The following is a 22,944-nucleotide window of genomic DNA, read 5'->3' as shown; positions in this document are numbered from 1 at the left end:
TCCAAATGGTTCTGCTAACTCAAATACGATGAGGTTGGCACACACTCTAGCATCTCGCACCCGACCTATGTATTCGCGTTTGAACCTTAGCAAGATTTCCTCCAAAATCGGTGCATTATGATCCACATTGGCTTCTTTCCTTCATACTCGGCCTCACAACCCTACCTGCACGAAAGTAACATAAAAACACACATATTAGTGTAAAAACCCGAGAAAAGTAATGCTCAACATAAGGAAAGAATGCTTCGCATTCATATCACACAAGCACTTATCTAACTCCCCACACATAAGCTTTTGCTTGTCCTCAAGCAAAAATACAACTCGAGTATATAAAAGATAAAGCAATGAATACAACTCGAACTTCAAAATGAAAATAAACTCAGAAGGAGAATCCTTTCTGAGTGAACAAGTCTAAAATAAAGAAAATGCAGAAAAATAAAGTCAAATATCGGTGTCACGCTCTGTCGGCTCCTCTGCTGCTGATGGTGGTGGAGAGGCATATGGTGGATCAAGTGGTTCTAGAATAGGTGATGGGGATGCTGGAGGTGCCGAGGGAGCCTGAGGAGTCCTCGGACGTAAGATAAATGATGAGGCGACGTCTCGCTCTAAGATCTGCTGTAATACGTCAAAACGTGCCATGAACTCTGTGTGATGAGTGACCTACGTAACCCTAATCTCGGCAATCTCTGCTCGAACCTCTGCCCGTATCTTTCCCACCGTATTCTCGAGCCTCTCAAAGTGATCATGGGCTCGAGATGGTGAAAACATACGCACTGGGGGTGCATCCACTGCCGTCGGAGGTGCCTCAGTCTCCATAAGTGCTGGCTGAGGCTCGGGGATAGGCTGGGAAGCCTCAGCTTGATCATCCTCATCCTCAGCTATCTCTGGTGCTGGTAGCACCAAAGTATAAACCCCTGTCCGAACTCTGCGGACCATGCCCATCAATCTCAGTGTCTCTAACTTCATGGGGGTAGGTATACTCGTCTTCTCAGCCCCCTGAATAGAATCCATGAGACCCATGCCCAGCACTAATCTTGTAATGTAGGGGCCCGAGAAGATCGCTCCCAGTCTAGTATAATGCCCCTGATGTTTGATGTACTCTACCATGATGTGTCCTAAGTGAATCGGTACGAGCTGCACCATCGAGTACAAGTATAGATGCTTCTGCCGGCTCAGAACACCAGTGCTATCACCACGGCCATTCACCGACCTACTCATGATGGCATGTAAATATCTGTATGCAGGTCGGGAAAAGCACGTGGACTTGGACACCCCCGGCTCATACTGACCCTGACCACATAGTACTCTGTAAGCTCTCTGCGGGGTCAAGGCTCCAGGGTAATCAGTCGGTAACTGAGTGTACTCCTTAGTGTCAGTGAATGACTCCTCATACAAGCCAAGCAGAACTGAAAACTGAGTGATGCTCAAGCTATTGTTGTATCCAAGTGCTCTAAACTGAATGGTGTCCAAACTATCGAAACTCGCGTAAGATCTATCAAACTCGAATGATAATAGCACCTCTAGTGCAAACTCTCGGATGGCTGGCTCTGTAATCGTCAATAACTGCCTCCAACCACCTGCTAAAATGAGATCCTCAACCTCATCAGTGAGCTCATCTCCCTGCTGCAGATCTCTCAGTATACTCATGTCCAGGAATCGAGTCTGTCGGAACCGGAGTCTCGACAAGCGCTCATAGCGAACCTGATGCTCTGGAATAGCAAAACTCATGCCCTCAGGCTCAGGGGATGACTCACGTAGCCTCTTATCAGCTTCTTCTTCGACCGAGGTACCATAATCTGCAAAATTTGAAACAAAATCGATCAAACAAGTTGATAAACTAACGCTGCAGAAATCCACACAGTCGTGTGGAATTTCTGCACGCTCATGTGGATCCACGGGCGTGAAAGCCGCACGGCCGGGCCATAAAACTCCAAAAATACACCGTGAAATTACCTCTTCTTCGTTCTAAAACACAAATAATCTTTCTAATTGGAGAAACGAAGCATTTTTCTCTAAATTCATAGATGGAAACCATGAATTTGCGAAGAAAATCATAAATAGGGCTTACCGATGATATGGAATGAGAAAATCAAGAACCGGCCGGAAAACCTCGCAAAAAATCCCACAAAATTGGCACTATGAAGTCGGGAAATGATGTGAGAGTGTTTTCAAACGATTGGAAGACGTGAAGAAGGAGAGAAACAATTCTTCTTTAAAAAGAAATCGCGCCCCTTAGCGTTCTGTGCATCCACACGGGCGTGCGGAAATTACCCACGCCCGTGTGCCTCATTACGAGAGAGCCACAGGGGCGTACACACGCCCCTGTGCGCTCTCGGGAAAACACCTCAATGTCTCTGAACACTCTCCCACGGGCGTGCAAAAAATACCCACGCCTGTGCACCCTTGCCACAGGGGTAGCCGCACACCCCTGTGGCTTCTCTGGACATCCAAGAAAAGTCGCTAAGTGTTCCACACGCCCGTACGAAAATTCCACACGCCCGTGGACATTCACATGCCCAACCCACAAGAGCACCCACATGCCCCTGTGTTTCTCGGGATGAATAAGGCTCCTCTGCAGAGTTTCACACGAGCGTGCGGAAATTACCCATGCCCGTGCACTTGTCACAAGGTCGCCCACAGGGGCGAGTTCACACCCCTGTGTGCTCTCGGGATAATCGGCCAAGCTATGCAGGAATTCACGCGCCCGCGCGGAAATTACCCACGGGCGTGCGATATTCGCATGGTCGTTCACAAGGGCAGCCACACGCCCTTGTGCCTTCTCTGTATAAGCTTGCAATACAAATCCACTGGCGTGCGGAAATTCCAGACGCCCTTGCGTCTTCACTGAATGCCTTAGAAAAACCTGCAGGCTCTGCAGAAAGTTTCTGAACATGTTTACACACTCAGAGTCTGCCCTAGTATGCAAGTTTTACAAGCGAAAAACATGGAATAAAGCTCAAACGACATAACTTCGCCAATTCCACATGAAAACACTCGATGAATATTCAAAGCCCACAAGAAAATCTCAGCACAAGCATCTAAAAATCAAGACACCAACACTTAACAAATTATTCATGCAAACAAACTAAACTAGAAGATAAGAAAACAGTAAACACTTGGGTTGCCTCCCAAGAAGCGCTTGTTTAACGTCACTAAGCTTGACGTACCTTGTCTTACCTCATGGGAGATTATGAATGAAGGTTTCCCTCTTACCCATGGCTCGAAAGCATGATGTGCAAAGCCTCTTGAGGGTAGAAGGTGAATTATCGGGCTTCGGACCACCTAACAATGGTTCGTCCAACTTCTTCGGTTCACGTACGTCTCCAACAGCCTTGGAGTGTTTCCGGTGGCGTCTCCTAGCCCTCTTCATTTTCCGTAGCACCTTCTTCACGATCCCCGGGGTAGATGGCACTTCTTCCGTCGAACCAAGCATCATTACTTCTTCATAATCCTCCTGTTGGTCGAACAAACCCTCGTATGGGTCCGGATTGAACATTTCCTGCATGTATTCATCAACAATCTCATTAGTAGTGTCTTGAAAGTATAAAGTATCATCGACATCAAGAGAATGCCGCATGGCTTCAACAAGGCGGTATGTGAGCTTGTTATCTCCAAGCCTCAAAGTTAGCTCTCCGCCGTCCATGTCAATCATTGCCTTGGAAGTCCGCAAGAACGGTCTCCCAAGTATCAAAGGTACATCTACATCCTCGTCGACGTCTAGCACTACAAAGTCAACCGAAAAAATGTACTTGTCCACCTTGACAAGCACGTCTTCAATGATGCCTCTCGGATGTCGCACTGTTCGGTCCGCTAGTTGCAAAGTCATTCGAGTAGGCCTACGCTCACCCAAGCCTAGCTTTTGAAAGAAGGTGTATGGCATAACGTTGATACTGGCCCCTGAGTCCACCAATGCCATTTCCTCACCTAGATTGCCAATATTACACGGAATGATGAAGCTTCTCGGGTCTTTCTTCTTGTTCGGCATGTTCTTTTGCAATACCGCCGAGCATGAAGCATCTAAAATCACTGAAGCACTTTCCTCCAACTTCCTCTTGTTAGTCAACAAGTCTTTAAAGAACTTCGCATACTTAGGCATTTGGGCCAATGCCTCAACAAAAGGAATATTGATATGGAGTTTCTTGAACAAACTCAGGAACTTCTTGTACTGTTCATCCCCTTGGTCATTTTTTAATCTAGAGGGATAAGGGATTCTTGGCTTGAATGGTGGGGGTGCCACCTCTTTCTCCTTGCTTGTTCCCTCTTCTACATCTATAATCTCGGGTGTGTGTTCCTTTGGCTTCTCACTCGGAAGCCTACCTTCAACCTCACGACCACTTGTCAAAGTGATGGCCTTCATGTGCTCTCTAGGGTTGGTCTTTGTATTGCTTGGCAAGCTTCCATGTGGCCTTTCAGAGAGAGACTTCACAATTTTCCCCACCTGATTTTCAAGGTTATGCAAAGAGGTGGTGTGGTTGCGAAGTGTAGCCTCGACTGATTCAAACCTTGTATTTGCAGATTGCACAAATCTAGTCAAGTGCTTCTCTAAGTCATTCATTCGAGTTTCCACACCTGAGACTCTGTTTTCCACTTAAAGGCTTGTTGTTATTGTTGGAAACCCGGTGGCCCCATGGCCTTTTGTGGACCTTGATTACTCCATGAGAAATTGGGATGATTCTTCCAACCAGAATTGTAGGTATTGCTATATGGGTTTCCTTGAGGTCTCATGCCATTACCTACAAAATCAACGTTCTCCACCGAAGAAACATCACTGATAGAGATCGGGCAATCGGAGGGAGCATGTCCTCCACCACACCAGGTGCAATTAGTCACGGCTGCCACTCTATTTGAAGTTAGAAGATCTAACTTCTTACTCAAATTTTCCACTTGAGCCGCCAATAAAGATACCGCATCTATTTCATGGAGACCGGCCACCTTTTTTTTCTCCCTAGCATTCCATTGGTAGCTGTTTGGCCCCATTTCTTCAATTAACTGATGGGCCTCATCTGGGGTCTTGCTACCTAAAGTACCTCATGCTGCCATATCCAAGAGTTACCTTGTACTCGGATTCAAACCGTTATAAAAGGTCTGAACAATCATCCACTTCGGAAATCCGTGTTGCGGGCACTTTCTCAGGAGTTCCTTGAACCTTTCCCATGTCTCAAATAGAGACTCCAATTCCAACTGAACAAAGGATAAGATCTCATTCCTCAACTTTGCAGATTTTCCTGGAGGGAAATAACGAGCAAGAAAAGCTTCTACCATCTCCTCCCATGTGGTAATCAATGCTCTATGTAATGAGTGTAGCCACTGCTTCGCTCTCCCCTTTAGGGAAAATGGGAAGGCTCTCAACTTGATGGCATCATCCGTCACTCCGTTTATCTTCAGCATATCACACACCTCGAGAAAACTCTCTATATGACTGTTTGGATCCTGATCGACCAAACTGTTGAACTGTGCAGATGCTGCAACATGTGGTTGAATGCCGGCTTCAACTCAAAGTTCTGAGTTGTAATCGGGGGATGCACAATGCTCAATTGTGTCCCTAACACTGAAGGTCTGGCATAATCAGATAATGTCCATTGTTGCTCGTTCTGTTCTGCCATGTTTTCAGATCCTTCCACTTCCAAATCAGCCAAATTAGACTGTTCTTGCACAGGCTCTTTCCCTTTTCTTCTAAGTGTACGTTCAAGCTTAGGATCTCCTTCAATCAATATTGAGAGATTCACTCGGGTCATAACCTAGAGCTGAACCCAAAAAGAAAGTAAAAGAAATCAGAACGATGATAGAATAAGAAGATATGACATAGAATGTATGGTGAAATAGCTAAAAAAATAAAGTGCAAAGTATCTCCAAACACCTACTCCACGGCAATACCGCCAAAAACTTGATAAGGTCCCCTTGCGTATGTCCTACAAGTGCACGGGTTTATTGAGGTAATAATCCCAGATGAGCGGGTATCGAATCCATAGGGACTAGGGAGTAAAAACACTTAATCCACTTCTTACCTATGTGAAAGATCAATAGTGATAAGTGTGACAATGATTCAATTCTCAAAAGTAAAAGCAACAAGTAAGAGAGCACGAGTAAAGTAGGAGGTAAGGCAATCGATAAAGATGGGGTACTCGGATAATGCTCCGCCTAGGACAATTGTTTCAAGTGCAAGAACCGTCTATTATGCTTCCTAATCAATGCAATGGTGAGTCGTGGAAATTCTTAATTACATAGTCCCAAATCTAAAGTTAACTATTCCTAACTCTATACATGTCCCGGAGGAGAGATTAGATAACCTCTCAACCTCGCACTCGAATAGAGTTGCAAAGAGCTCTAGGGAGTCCAAATGATAAATCTCTTCCTAATTATAGACCTGACCCTTTGGTCCAGGTGGAAGGTCCCTAACCACGATTAAGCCCTAGATAATAAGATCACCTCAACGCTTCACTCCATTGCACGCGCAACTAAGCCCCAGCGGAGGGTCATCCCTTAGACCATTTGCCCTATTATGGCCGCAAAGAACTCAAGGAACGGAGGTAGAATCTATCACGTCGGAGGGGAAAGCGGACGCTCCTGTACCTTTCGACTCACCCTCTCAACCATCTCCAACCTAGCTTTGTCTAACGCTCGTGGTGTGTCACTCACTCACAAGGTGACCAACAAGAACTCTCAACCCTAATGTCACTATAGGGGAAATGTTCATCCAATAAAGCATTCAAGGTTTGAACTCACAACAAACATCAATTAATTGAAAGCATAATAAAGAGATTCAATGAAACAAATACATCAAAGGGTTCACAAATACCCAAGTACCCACTAGGGGTTTAGCTCTCCATGAAGCTAAGTACAATCAAAGAAATAAAATGTAAAAGCAATGAATCCATAGAAAAACCCCGTCGATAGTCATGTCGATGGTCTTGTGGAAAGTCCTCTACTAGTCGTCCAAGGATTCCTTTGTCCGGTATAGGATACGCCTCGACCGAAGCTCTCCTACCAAGCTTCTTCCTCAGGAATGACGATGTTGGAGCTGTAGAACCTCTCCAAAACCATAGCCAATACCTTTCAAAACCCTAGCCGAAACCCTCTCTCAAGTTGCGGAAAGATGGAGAAAAGAATGCTGAAATCGGGGCTGAATCGGCTTTAAATAGGGCTGGAATCGGGTGACCACACGGGCGTGTGGATTTTTCACACGCCCATGTGGAATTTCCACACGGGCGTATTTAATTTCCACACACCCGTGTGGATTCTCTGAATTCCTATTTTCTCGGCCTAAAATACTTCCCGAGTCCATACTTTTATCGAGGTGACGCAAAATAGCACACGTTCACGTCGTGGATCGCTTTGCTTCTTTAATGACGGACAAGTTGGTGGAGATCTTGTTCTATGTGCAAAAGTCGGAATGCTTAAGTGTGAATGCCCTTGTACCCCTCCAAATGGTTGTGCTAACTGAAATACAATGATTTTGGCACACACTCTAGCATCTCGCACCAGACCTATGTATTCGCGTTTGAACCTTAGCAAGATTTCCTCCAAAATCGGTGCATTGTGATCCACATTGGCTTCTTTCCTTCATACTCGGCCTCACAACCCTACCTACATGAAAGTAACATAAAAACACACATATTAGTGTAAAAACCCGAGAAAAGTAATGCTCAACATAAGGAAAGAATGCTTCGCATTCATATCACACAAGCACTTATCAAACCCCAACCGAGAAATCCACTGCAGCCTTCAATATTTTCCAATAAAAACAGAACCAAAAAACAAAACCGAAAAATGTTTATTTGTACCATAATAGTTAACATAAAACCATAATCACAACTTCTTCAATACCTTAGATTGCAAACTGATGAAATGCCGAATACTTGCGCGGGACTTGTCCTTCGAGACAATGGTGGAAATTGAAAAGCTGAAATTACAGAGGATGTGCCGGAGAGACAACTTTGGAAAGGGAAAAACTAAAGAAGCGAGTTGAGAAAAAACAAGCATATGGCTCCAGTAAAGTTGTCTCTAGGAATTATCCTAAGAAAAATCCCCCACTTCCTCTCAAACCGGCAAAATGATTACAGTTACATAAAATTTTGTCCATAAAATTTAAAAATCACTCCGTTAACCACCGTTAGATGCTTTGGGGGTTTGAAAAACATTCAGTTTAAAAGGAAGGGGTTTTAGGGATTCCCAAATTAAGGGGGTGTTTTAGGTAATATTGCAAACTTAGGGGTCTTTTTGACAATTTCCACTTTTCTATTTATATTTTATATAGTTTATATTTTATATTTTTATTTGTTTTATTATTATTATTATTATTTGTTTATTATTATTATTATTATTATTTGTTTATTATTATTATTATTATTATTATTATTATTATTATTATTATTATTATTATTATTATTTTATCTTGATTTGATTTTCTTTTATGTATATATATATTTTAATTTTATGATATTTCTTTATCTGATTTGATTTTATTATTATATACTTATTTATTTTTATTTGATTTGATTTTATTTTATTTTAATTTAATTTTAATTGATTTATTATATTTATATTTTTTATCTCTTTTGATTTTTTTTATTTCTTTTTGATTTTTTTTAATTTTAATTTAATATATATATATATATATATATGCATATATATATATATATTATTTTATACGATTCGATTTATACATATATGGTTTTTTTTATTTGGTTTAATATAATTTAATTTTTATTTAGTATTATTATATTTGATTTGGTTTGATTTGAGTTTATTATATATATATATATATGGTCGGATTTGACTGATTTTTTTTTAAATTATTTTATTTCATCATCATTATGATTATTTTTTATCTTATTATATTATTTTACCTCGTGATTTGCATTAACAGGTAATGTCGAAATTTGGATATTTTAGATTGCGTTGAGATCGATATTTCTTGGCTCATCTTGGGAATTGTATATTTTGGATCGGCTCGAGATATATGCTCCCGGATGATCCTATGATTTGAATATTTTGGATCACAACGAGATCGGTGCTCTCGGCTGATTGTGAGTACTTTAGACCGCCTCTAGATCAGTGCTCTGGGCTGGTCTTGAGCTTTGTGTATCTTGAATATTTTCTATCGCCTTAAGATCGGTGCTATCGGCTGATCCTGAGATATGAGTATTTTAGACTACCTCGAGATCGGTGCTCTCAGCTGATCTTGAGATTTGTGTATTTTAAATATTTTGGATCGCCTTGAGATCGGGGCGCTCGAACTGATCTTGATATTTGTGTATTTTAAATGTTTTGGATCGCCTTGAGATCGGTGCTCTTGCCTGATCCTATGATTTGAGTATTTTAGACCGCCTCGAGATCGGTGCTCTAGGCTGATCAAAAAATTTGTGTATTTTGAATATTTTAGATTGCCTCAAGATCAGTGCTCTCGGCTGATCCTTAGATTTGAGTATTTTAGAGCGCCTCGAGATTGGTGCTTTTGGTTGATCTTGAGATTTTGTGTATCTTGAATATTTTGGATCGCCTCGAGATCGATGCTCTCAGCTGATCCTAAGATTTTAGTACTTTAGAGCGCCTCGAGATTGGTGCTCTCGGCTGATCCTAAGATTTGAGTATTTTGTAATAATAATTTTTATTATTTAAATCAGGAGATGCATTTAGTTTATTTATTTATTTATTTATTTTATTATTATTATTATTATTATTATTATTATTATTATTATTATTATTATTATTATATGAACAACCTTGAACCCATCTTTAGCAGGAAACTTTGTTACTATAACACCAATAAATTTCCTTCATTTTCTTGCCTCCTTGGTTTGGATTGATGCTAATACCCTTAGAAACTCTTTGGGAACTCTTAGGACGATGCAAGTTTGACCATCCTACTTTGTGCTAATTAATGATTGGTGCAAATTTGACCTTTCTAATTATTGACCGGTCCATGTTTTACTGTTCTATTTTGTGCTAAATACTCACCGACGCATGTACTAATTACATACCGGTGTAGATTTAACCGTCATATTTTGTACTAAGTATTGACTAGTGCAAGTTTGACCGCAATACTTTATACTAAATACTAACCGGTGCAGGTTTGACTGTCCTATTTTGTACTAATTACTGGTGCAAGTTTGACCGTCTGACCGACGCCGATTCGATCGCCCAACTTCGTAATAATTACTGACTAGTACAGATTGAACAGTCCAACTTCATAATAATTTCTGATCGTTGCAGGTTTGACCATCCAATTTCCTCATATTTTTGGGATTCATATTTTTTTTAGAAATAAAATGTAAAAAAATATAATTGGACTATTAGTTTATAGTATAAATTTTTAGAAAATTTTAAAAGTTAAGTTTTAAAAAAATTTAAAAATTCTTAACTGTAATTGCTTAGCTGCCGGTAAAATGTTTTTTTAAACAAAAGGAAAACTGGAAAGAATCTCATTTTTCAATTTTTTTAATAAAAAAATAAAAAAATATATGAAAAAAACAATCAGAAAGTTTCTCGTTTTCGCCCAAGAATTTTCATAAATAATCCACAAACTACATAATTCCGTATTGTTTTTTACAATAATTAAAAAAAACCCGTAGACTGATGATGAGAAAACAATCAGAAAGTTAGGATGCATTTTTAAAATTTATTTTGTATTATAAAAATATACAAGTATAAATACTATTATAAAAGAAATACAGTGTTAGCCACTAGAAAAATGCAATGTTCGTATTTTTCATATGAGAAAAATCTGATATATTTTTGGTATAAATTTGGGTTCAGTTATTCATAATAATAAGAATAATAAGAATAATAATAATAATAATAATAATTTGTTTATTTAATAAATAACTTGTTAAATGAATAGTTCCAAATGATTTCATGGCAAGTACGCATGGCCTGCATTGAGGTTGTTGAATCATTTGACCATCTTGCTTATGTCTAAGTATGAATTAAAGATTCTTAATTAATCAAATCACTGGAATTTTGCTCTCTAATTAAATTGATTGAATTTAACTAAAATTTTTAATTTTTAAAGAAATTAAGAAATGAAAATATAAAGGTATAATAACCAAATTGGCCCTTTTATTTTTCTTTCTTTTTTCGTCCCTCTACTTAGAAATGCTCCCAAGTAGTCACTTTACTCTTAAAAATAGTTCTACTTAGTCCCTTCTACTCTAAAATAGGCCAATTATTGACTGTATTTTTAAGGGTAGAGGATTAGATGGAAAGGGATTAAAGGTAGAGGGACTAAATTGGGCATTTTCAAGATTAGAGGGATTACTGGGGCGCATTTCTAAGTAGAGATACCAAAAGGGAAGAGAAAGAAAACTAGAGAGACTAATTCAGGTATTATACAAAATATAAATATGAAGCAATCATAATGTGGCAAATGTAATACATTATTGTTAATCAGCTAATTAAGATATAACCAAATAAAAACTTGCAACACAACTATTTCCAATTTGAATAGAAATACCGCAAACAAACAAAAAAAATCACTCTTCATTGGCTTTACGTTCTGTTGATTGAATCCCAAACTTATATATATGTGAGAGCCTTTTCATATCGTCTTCAGTGTTTGTAAATAAGTCATGTCAGTATTTTTTTTTTTTGAAAAGTGCGACAAGCATCTATAAGGGACGTCCAGTTGTGTGGAGCGCAACCACAAGCTCAATACCACAAATGCCCTCACCTTGAGTAGACATGAGATTCGATCTCTGTTTCTCCCCAAAACGAACGCACAAATCAAAGGACCCAATAACAATTGACCCAAAGACTATTGTTTCATGTCAGTAAATTCATTTAGATAGTGGAATAAAACCTTGTAAATAATTTATTAAATGTTTAATTCAAGACAAGTTGAGATTTGATCTTTTTTATGTCTTTTTTCCTCGTATTTTTGGCCTTAGCACCATAGTTATTTAACAATTTAATTTAATATTTGAAGAAATTATTCTATATCAACTATTTAGAGGTGTCAAATAGGCCCGGGCCCAACACAGCCTGGCACAAGATGGGCCGTGCTTCGCCCAAGCATGGTGCTACAGTAATATGCCCAGGTCAGACAGTTCATAGACCCCTGGGTCGTGCTGGGTGGGGGTTTGCAGTTTGCGGACCATGCCCGGTACATGGTCTATGCAGGTCGGCACATCCCACAAGGTTTATTTTATTTTATTTTATTTTATTTTTTGGTATATTTTCAATTTATTTAATGAGACCTTCACTTTAATGTTTGTAAAATTTTCCCTTTATTCTAACAATTTGTTAGCAATTTTAAAAGTTTTTTTATATTTTTGGGTTTAAAATAAAAAAAATATAAATAAAATATAACCAAGCTAGGCCACAAGCGGGGCCTACCTTAGTGGTATGATGCATAGTTCTCGTGTTGTGGTGGGATCGTGCCGGGCCGGGCCAGCCTACTTGACACCACTACAACTATTAGCACTTACTTTGAGAGATCGTTTGGAATAGCTTTTGGAAAGCCCAAAAATATTTTTTTTATATGTTAAGCACTTCTGGATTCAGAAAAATTTATTTGTATTGCCTTTTTTGCAGAAGTAAAAGTTGATAAAAAAATTGAATAACTGTTTTTTTTTAAAAGCTGGCCATGTGGTGCTTCTAGGAAAAATACTTTTCAAAAGCTGTTTTTAGGTTATGAGATTACTAAATTAGCCTTATGAAATAAATAATTGACGGTGTTCATAAATTTTTCTCCCAATCTTTTCATACCCCTAATTGTTTTCTCTGCCTTTAGCCCTATTATTATTATTGTTGTTGTTGTTGTTGTTGTTGTTGTTGTTGTTGTTGTTGTTGTTGTTGTTGTTGTAAATTGTTGTTGTAAATTGTTGTGGTAATAGTCATGACAATGTTGCTTTTGTTGTTGTTGTGATGTTGAAAATATTATTGTTCTTATTCTCATGCTTGGGGTTTAAAATTTAGTCTTATGTTTTGTTTCTTATTAAACAATAACAATAACAATAATAACAACATCATCATCATCATCATCATCATCATCATCATTGTTATTATCAGTGTTGTTGTTATTATCATTATCAATAACATTACTATGTTCTGAATGCATAATAGTTGAGATAATATAATAGCTCAATAAATGCCCATATTAATAATTTGATGTTAGAAAAGTCCTTTTAAAAATGCTCATTCAAACAACTTCACACATATTAAATTACTTCTCCATTAATTTATCCAAACATAAAATACGGGCATGCACTTAACTCACTTGATAAGCCCTTTTTTTTTAAATTTTTTCTATCAAATTGATTTTTTTTTTTTTTTGAGCTAATCCAAACAGGGCCTAAATATCTTCCCTATGTTCCAACATAGTCATGTAATATATTGCATATTTATATTATATTTGAGTTCTCATATATTAAATTAGTATATTTATTTATATTATATCATTGATATGACACCCTTCACCCAAACAATGATAATTCATCCATACATATGCAGTTTCTCTTGTAATTATCTTCACTTCAGGTTTTACTAATAAGTTATGTGGACACACTTTTTGGAAGCTTTGATTTTAAGAAAAGTACTAAATGCATTAAAAATGTCTTCTGTATTTATATTAAGAAATGTTTTTCATGGATAAAGGTTTTCTTCTTTGTTTGATCCATGGTGCCAGAGACATTCATTGGTTGATAAATTCCCTGGAATTAATTTTAAAGAATCCTATGTTAAAAGGATTGATATAGTAAGAGATTTGTGGAAAAATACAATTGCTTTGAATGAATAAAAAAAGGTCAAATAATCCGTTTTTTTCCGAACTTTCCCAAATTCAAAATCTTGATATTAGAAGACCAAAAATATTTTTTTGGAATGTTTTATCAACTCATTTCCATTTGTACCAGTTGCAAATTCGAACTTGCATAAAAAATATTCATAACTCCTTCGTCTCCTTTCACTTCATATGTATGAATAAAATAAATGCATGGAGTTGGCATTTGAGCAAATTATGGGATTTTGTTGCAAGTAATATTGTAATTAATAAGGGGATAAGGGGTTGCATTTTTTGGAAACTTGATAAGAGAGGTTTCAGTGCAGCTAGTACTTGGAAGCGTTTAATGTAGGACAACCAGAGGGTTAGTTAGGTAAGTCTAATTAAAAGAAATCATTCTGAGGTAAACTTTTACTCTTTAGCTTACTTTGCATAATAGCTTGTAGACTATGTACAAACAATTTAAATAGAGTATAATTAATTCTGACATAACATGTGTTTTGAACATCAACATGAGTCTAGAGACTCTTCTGTGAGCATCAAGAGGCATGATAAGACTTTCATTGAGAGCTCTCCTGCATTGTACCTTATAGGAGTGTGTCTTAAACATATTCTTGAGAACTTTTTATGAGCATCAAGAGGGATGATGAGACTCTCATTAAGAGTTTCCATGCATTGTATCTTATAGGGAGCCTTTGTCTTCAACATGAGTCTTGAGACCCTTCTCTGAGCATCAAGAGAGAGACTCTAATTGATGGATCACATGCATTATACATCACAGGGAGTCTTTGTTTTACTTGAGACCCTTTTGTGAGCAACAATAGACATGATGAGACTCTTATTGAGAGCTCCCATGCATTGTACATCACATGGAGTCTTTGTCTTCAACATGAGTCTTGATAGCCTTCTGTGAGCATCAAGATACATGAGACTCTTGATACCCTTATGTGAGCGTCAATAAGTAGTGACGAGCTATCTCAAAAATGGAAATCTATTAGGCATTAAACTTTGGGCTAAATCTCTATAAATTTACCAAAATACTGTCTATCTTTATTAAAACCCCCATTCTATCCCTTTCCTCTGCATTTCTTTTTCTTTTACATTTTTTTTCCCTTTAAATCTTCTTTTTTTCGTGTTATATCCTAAATTCTTCTCCTTTGACAGATTTTCCGTAGACTCCTTAATTTTAATTATTTTGTCCTTGTTTCTCACAATTTTGCATATAAACCCATTTTTTCATATTTTCTACACTTTCACACAATTTTGCAAATAAGTTTATGAAATTCTTGCTCTTCCCATTTAATATTATTATTATTATTATTATTATTTAATTTTCACAAATGAACCCCGAGACATTTATTTTTCATATTTTTCACCAATATACCCAAAATGTTTCATGGTTCTTACATTTTTATAAGGATTTTGCCAACAAACCCGAAATTTCATTTTATTTATTTATTTTTTATTTATTTATTTGGCAAATAGCCTCTAGAACCTTCATTTCTCACAATTTTTCATGAATTCTTTCATGCAAATCGGCAAACATTCTCATTTGACTCTCCATCTTTTTTAAATAAATTCTGTGAAAACTATGGGTGCATTTGATACGCAGCTAAGTACATCACAAGCATTATAAAACAGAACAAGTAGTTGTGGTACAGCATAACTATTTGTCTTGTTCGATATTTGATATTTTATGGATAGCTTCTCTGGACAAAAATATTATAAAATTACTTTTAATACTCTTTATATTATCTTATGTTTGTTTTACAATAAACAACTTCTATCATGTTCAATATTTTAATTAATTTTTTTATAATCAATCAATTTAGTAAATCATAATTATATATATATTTTTTTAAATTTTTCAAAATATATGTAAAATTATTTTTTTGTTAAAAAAATACATGATAAATTCGGTAAATATATCAATCGGTTAAATAATATTATTTTTTATATGAGATTGCTAATGAAAATCATATCTATGATTCAACAATATAAGATATAAAGATATTTATATTTATTTTTTATATAATTTAAATTTTTAATTTTTGGATAGAAATATTAAAAAAATTTATGTTGTACTTCAAAATTTTGCGTATCAGACCCTATATATTTTTTTATCCCTTCCCAAATTCACCTTTTTTGATTTTTTTTCCTTGCACAACCAAAGAACATAATCTTTGCTAACTTGAGTTTCTACTTTGATTATATTAATTATCGGATATCAACTATGGCAACGCATTCATGAACGCGAAAACTCATGAACTCGTTAAAAAGTATTTGCTAATAAAGCATGATAATAGATCTATATTAAAGTAGAGAATAAAATAAACCTAATTGGCATACCGTAATATAATACTATATGTATGATAACTCAGAAGACATCATCAATATATATCATATCGCTAACTGATTTTTTTAATTATTTATTTTTATTTAATATTTTTTATCCAAAAATATATCAGATCTATTTTTTAAATTATTATATATATGTATCATTGTTTTTTTTATCTTTTAATTTAATCCGAAAATACATCGGATATCTAAATTATTTCTTTTTTTAATCCGAAAACATATCTGATGTCTAATATGAATTTATTTTTAAAAAAATCTCGAGTATTTCATTTCATGTTTATCCTATCAATCACTTTTTTATTTTTATTTTTTATTTTTCTTAAAATTATCCCTTTTTACATCAATCATATTTTTTTTCTCTATTTTTTTCTTCTTTATCCTTTATTATTTGCATCAGATAAAACCCAACTTCTTCTAGAATTCAAATTTATTATATCCTTCAAAACGAACTATATAAACAATTTCATAAAATTATCATCATAATTCTGAATTATTTGATGAGATATTTAGAAATTGTTAATATAGCTAAAAATAATACCTGAGCCAACGACCATTTGGTCTCCCTTGCGTAGGGTGTTTGCTTCGAGTGTCAAGCGTGACTTCCCAAGTTTGATCTCTATCTCACGCAAGGTAAGAGCACGGTTTGGTTGTGAGCGGTGCTCCCCCAGAGTTCCGGTGCTTGTCGCCTTTCTCAAAAAAAAAATAAAATAAAATAAAACAATATAAAATAAAAATAATACATGATGTTATACAATATTTTTTTCACACGAGAGATGTCCATGTCCTGTATATTTCAAACGCCTCCATAAATTTAATCTTAATTCAATTCAACATTATAATTTAGATTGTCAATAATTTTATTATGTCAAAACAATTAGATAGTGTGAAATATTAGTTCAATACTGATCTGGCAACGGGAATCTCCATTCCAGTGTAATCCTCATATGACTTCAAATACTATGTATACTTCTGTATTGTCATAATCATAGTATAAATGAAGATTATAATAAAAAAAAACATAAATTTTAAATAAATAGGATAAAAAAATTACAAAATTTAAATTTTAAAATTAAGCAAATTTATATTAATAAATAATTTTAAAAATAATTCTATATTTATTTTAAGATGCACTAAGAGATATATATCATGGAAGTCTAGAAATCTTTTTATATATATACTAGATTAAAGAACCTCGCGAGTCGAATATATTCAAAATAGTATCAATTTTGAGGGAAAAAACATTGTTAATGTCAATTTTTTTTAAATCATTTTCAGTATGAGAAGTATATTTGTATGATATGAAGGATTGTGAAATATATTATTGGAATATGTATTTTGTTTAAGTATTTCTTTAGGAAAAAATGGATTTGTGGTTTACTTATTTTTTTTAGAAAATTCGTTTTTTAAATATATATTTCATATAATGGTTTAGTTATTTTATTTAGAAACTTAAATTTTGTAGTAGTTATATTTATTTAGATAGAATACATACATGTTAACATTTCTACATTGTCTTTCTATGATGAATTGATATTTAAGTTATAATGTAGTAAATATTCTTAGGAAACATATATATATATATATATATATATATATATATATATATATATATATATATATATATATATATATATATATATATATATATATATCATTAATAGTTTTACCCAACATAGAAAATTAGGACTAATATATATAATATTTAAGTATTACATACAATGAACCAAATCTAATTAATACTTTGTTACAATGCATCACATACTTTTATAACCAAGGAGCAATAATTGGTTTTTCTCTAGTTTCCTATATAAGAGTACATAAAAAGTTAAAAAAATTCAATGGATGTGAAGATGCTAATAGAGTGGCAGGATAACATCAATTATATATGGCCAAAGTCAACAATTGTGGCTTATCTTCATCCAAACGTGGGACATGTACACATTAATTCAATTGGGAAATAAAATTTCAATCAATCAACTCTATCGAAAAGGACTGGATTTTCAAAATGCTTAACTAATTTCTTAACGGATTTCTTATCAAAAGAGTACTAACCTACTAACGTGTCTATTAATCATCCTAATTGTATAGGTCCGACCATCTTCTCTCCAGCACATGTTATTCAGCTTCATACTCGTTCAAAATAAAGGCTCACTGTGCATTAGTACATGTAATGGTGGCATAAGGCTTACTTTGGTTATGAAAACAAAATAGCATTACCAATGAATGGAGAAAGTATGTAAACCAGTACGAGCAATACAACCTTTGCTGGCCAATAATGTCCCTATGTATCATTGCTGTACATTGAATTTGAGTTCAGTTAAATCAGTTAACTCGTCTCTTATCACTGGAGCAAATTACTATCTCGATAATGGGGCCTAAGGTATCTAGCAAGAAGAATAATCCTTTTACCTTGTAGGAGATTTTTTAGTATGTTTTTTTTTCCCAAATAAAAACCTTAAGAAAAATTAACAAAAGGATCAAGAGGACTGCTTTTCTAAGTTACATGGATTAATAATGTTTAATAGACTACACATACATGTGAATGAAGTGATATAATGGAATTCTCTTGCAAAATCATTATGTATTAACAGCCCAAAATACAACTGTACAATTAAATTAAGAAGGAATATAAGTGCAGGAATATATAATTGCAAAGATTAAGAAACACTATGAAGAGCAAATACATGCATGATTGCTAAAATAATTGAACTATAATCTCATACATTTATTACCCATTTGATTTACCAATTCCAAAAGTTATTGATGCTTGTTCTGGATCTTCAATTTTGCTGTTAAAAGAGTAAGAAACACAATGAAGAGCAAATACATACATGATTGCTGAAATAATTGAACTATAATCTCTTCTCATACATTTATTACCCATTTGATTTACTAAACTCATCACACACACACACACACACACACACACACACACACAAATCTATCTTTTTAAGTAAATGATTATCTACATTTATAAGCTGTAGACTTAGGATTCTCAAGTGTTGCTCAAAGTTCCACAATAAATGTTCTTTTCAGGTTTCATTGACTCTTTCTACAAAATCACTTGCAACAACTGTACAATCCTTCTTATCTATCAAAACAACTCATTTATACACACACATATATATACACAAGCTATGCATGTTTAACTAATAAAACAATGGCCAAACCAATAATCAAGATCTCATGTAAATCAAGTACACCATAACAAATCCTACTTACCATGCAAAAAACATCATCAAAGAGATGAAAAAGAAGAAGGAGATGAAGGAAGATAAATAATTATGTTTTTTTTGACAGCTTTTTGGTCATATTTTCTCCATTTATAGCCATCATCAAGAACATCAATCTCACTCATAGCTTTGAAACAAAACATTGGTTCTCTCACCTTTCTCCTTGCCTTCACGGCTTCACCTTCTTCATCCTTATGTAAGCCACTGACAATCCATTCCCACCAATAATATTCATCATCTTCTAATTCTGCTGCCTCTCCACACTTAATGTTGTTGTTGCTATTATTATTGCTATTGTTGTTGTTGTGATTGTTCTCTTCCCACTCTTCCTTCTTCCTCTCCCCATGACCTATAAAAAACCAATCAATAAAATAGATCATATACATAACCAACTATGCATGAAAAATACATCTTTTGATCTATTGTGTGTGTATGTGTGTAATGATAATAATAATTAAAAAAGCATGCAAGGAATTGGACCTAGGGATATTATTTCTTGAAAGAGGAGACCAAGGATCAGGTCTTGGATATAAAGGAAGATCATTAGAAGTGAATGTAATGATAATAATAATTAAGAAATCATGCAAGGAATTGAATCTGGGGATATTATTGCTTGAAAGAGGATGGCAAGGATCATGTCTTGGATTCAAAGGAAGATAATTAGAATTGAAAGTCATAGGAAGGGATTCCCTAAGATGATGAGAAGGCTGAGAAGAAGGAGAAGGATGAGCAAGAGGAGTGAGTATTCCTTCTAATACTCTTACTTCCAGGACGCTATTACTTCTTTCCCTGCTTACATTTGATATGATCTGTGATGAGCTTGGCTTTGCCATTGCCAAGGAGGATACCATGCTCCGGCCTACGATTCCTATTCGGCAGCACGTCGCTGTGGGCAAGGGAAGGCACGGAGGTGAAGGTTGAGCTTGCAGCCGAGAGATGCGGAGTAAGAGGAAGCGGATGGGAGCTTGAGGACATAGAGAGCGAGGGTGCGGTGGTGCCGAGCTTTGGAGATAGTGCCGCCATTGCCAAGGACGGAGAGCTTCTTAAAGTCAGTGATGTGGGCATTAGTGGAAGAAGAGGAGGAGGAGGACGTCACTGGAAGGGAGGAGAGGAGAGAGAGGTACTGATAGCGATTAGAGGTGGGAGAAGCAAGGGGAATGTCAGGGATTTGGAGATTTAAAGTTAGGGTTTCGGTGATAGGGTTTCGGTCCGAGTCATATTAGGAGTTGATGTAATATTTTGGTTTTCTCAAATTCTTTAAAAAATCAAAAACCCCCTATCATAGGAAGCCAAATGTCCATCAAAGAAAAGTTTATCAAAATTAGTGAATTTCAGGGGATAGCATTAATATGTAGTGTGTATATCTATATATATATTATTCATAACTCAATATATCAACTATAATTTATAATTTTTTAAATTTTTTCTATCTAGGCAAATCATTAAAGGAAAAAAAATATTCAATTGGAGCGCACTTCAGCTGGGTTTAGTAATGGCTGAGGAGGAGCAGGAGAAGGTGATAATCAAGCTTTAAAGCTTCGACAGAGAGGTGTATGAACTGGAGAAGTAGACGGCGAAGAAGTTCTTGACCATGTCCTATAAAGTCAGAGATGGTGGGATGATGATTCCAGAGGTTAATGGCAAACGCTCTCCAAGGTTGTGGCATACTGTAAGAAGCACATTGAAGATGTCCACCCTGTTGCACTCAAGAAATGGGATGATGAGTTTATCAATTTGGTTAAAGAGATTCTTTATTATCTCATCATGATGACCTTTCTAGATATTGATGAGTGCTTGTGTGATAAGAACGCGAAGTGTTCTTTCCTTATGATGAGCATTACTTTTATCGGGTTTTAACACTAATATGTTTGTATTTATGTTACTTTCATGCATATAAGGTTGTGAAGACGAATCTTAGAGAAAGAAGGCAATGTAGATCGTGAGTGCACCATTTGGAGGAAACTTTAAGAAGGTTTAAACGCGAAGACATAAGTCGGATTCATGATGCTAGAATGTGTGTCAACCTCCTTGTATTCAAGCTAGCACAATGATTTGGAGGGGCACAAAGGCAGTCACATTCTAAGTATTCCGGCTTGTGCATGTATAACAAGATCTCCACCAACGTGGCTGTTTATTGAAGAAGTAAAGTGATCTACGACGTAAACGTGTGCCCGTTTATGGTACCTGGATGAAAGCATGGTTTTGGGAGTGTTTTGGGCCGGTACTGTAGCAACAATGTAGCAAAATACTATAGAGATACTGTTCACAGCCGACCGAAGAAGGAGTTGGCCAGAGAAGCCACACGGACGTCTGGAAATTCCACACGCCCATGTGTTAATTCCAGAAATCCGTGTGGAATATCTACAGGGGCGTGTGGATTACCGTTTCCAGCCCTTTAAAAGTCAATTTCAGCCTCGATTTCAACATTTTGTTTCTCCATCTTTTCACCCAGTTGACAGAGGGTTGCGGCTAGGTTTTTGAGAAGTATTGGCTAGGGATTGGGAGAGGTTCTACGGCTCCGACATCGTGCTCTGTTTGGAAGAAGGTTAGTGGGAGAGGTTTCGTCGACACCGATCCGGCGAGGTGTATCCTAGGCTGGACAAAGGGACCTTTGGATGATTATAGGACTCTCCACAAGACTATCGTCACGACTATCGAGGGGGTTTTCTATGGATTTATTGCTTTTACATTGGATTTCATTGATTGTAATTAGCTCCATGGAGAGCTAAACCCCCTAGTGGGTACTTGGATTGTGAACCCTAGAATGTATTCGTTTGATTGAACCTTGTTATTATGTTTTCATTAATTGATATTTTTATTGAGTTCCAATCTTGAATGCATTGATTGTATGAATACTTCCTTAGAGTGACAGTAGGGTTGAGAGTTCTTGTTGGTAACCCTTGTGTGTGAGTGACACACCATGAGAGTTAGACAAAGCTAAATTGGAGAGTTGTGAGAGGGTGAGTCGAGAGGTAGCGGAGCGTCCCCTTTCTCCTCTGTTGTGATTTATTCTACCTCTAATTCCTTGAGTTCTTTGCGGTCATAGTAGAGTGAATGGGCTAAGGGATGACCTTCCGCTGGGGCTTAGTTGCGAGTGCAAGGGAGTGAAGCGTTGAAGTGATTTTAGCATATAGGGCTTAATTGTGGCTAGGGACCTTCCGCTTGGACCAAAGGGTTAGGTCTACATATAGGAAGAGGATTTATCACTTGGAATCTCTAGAACTTGTTGCAATTCTATATGAGTGCAAGGTTGAGAGATTGTTCAATTTCTCCCCCGGGACATGCATAGGGTTAGGCATGGTTGACCTTAGATTTCGGACCATGTATTAAAGGATTTCCATGACTCATTAATGCATTAGTTAGGAAGCATAATAGAGGGTTTTTGCACTTGAAATGATTGTCCTAGGCGGATCAATATCCGAGTGCCCCATTTATATCGATTGCCTTACCACTCCTTTACTTGTGCTTTCTCTCTTGTCTCTTTGACTTTTGTTTGCATTACAACTTGTCACACAAATTACTATTCATATTTCGCTTTGTTAAGAAACAATTTAATTATTTTTACTCCCTACTCCCTGTGGATACGATACCCACTCACCTGCTATTTTATTACTTCGACAAACCTGTGCACTTGCG

At 36.1% G+C, this 22,944-nt stretch overlaps 1 non-coding gene across 1 annotated transcript; it reads left to right on the top strand.

Moving 5' to 3' along the window:
• The first annotated feature begins 5,107 nt into the window (after positions 1-5,107).
• Positions 5,108-5,214, top strand: LOC120268141. Its single transcript, XR_005538816.1, has one exon. It is a non-coding gene; the product is annotated as a small nucleolar RNA R71 (small nucleolar RNA).
• The last annotated feature ends 17,730 nt before the right edge of the window (positions 5,215-22,944 follow it).

The sequence above is a fragment of the Dioscorea cayenensis genome, chromosome 1 (assembly GCF_009730915.1).
Source record: "Dioscorea cayenensis subsp. rotundata cultivar TDr96_F1 chromosome 1, TDr96_F1_v2_PseudoChromosome.rev07_lg8_w22 25.fasta, whole genome shotgun sequence".
NCBI lineage: Eukaryota > Viridiplantae > Streptophyta > Magnoliopsida > Dioscoreales > Dioscoreaceae > Dioscorea > Dioscorea cayenensis.
Note: the sequence above shows the minus strand (reverse complement) of the source record. Positions and strands in the feature narration are given on the sequence as shown.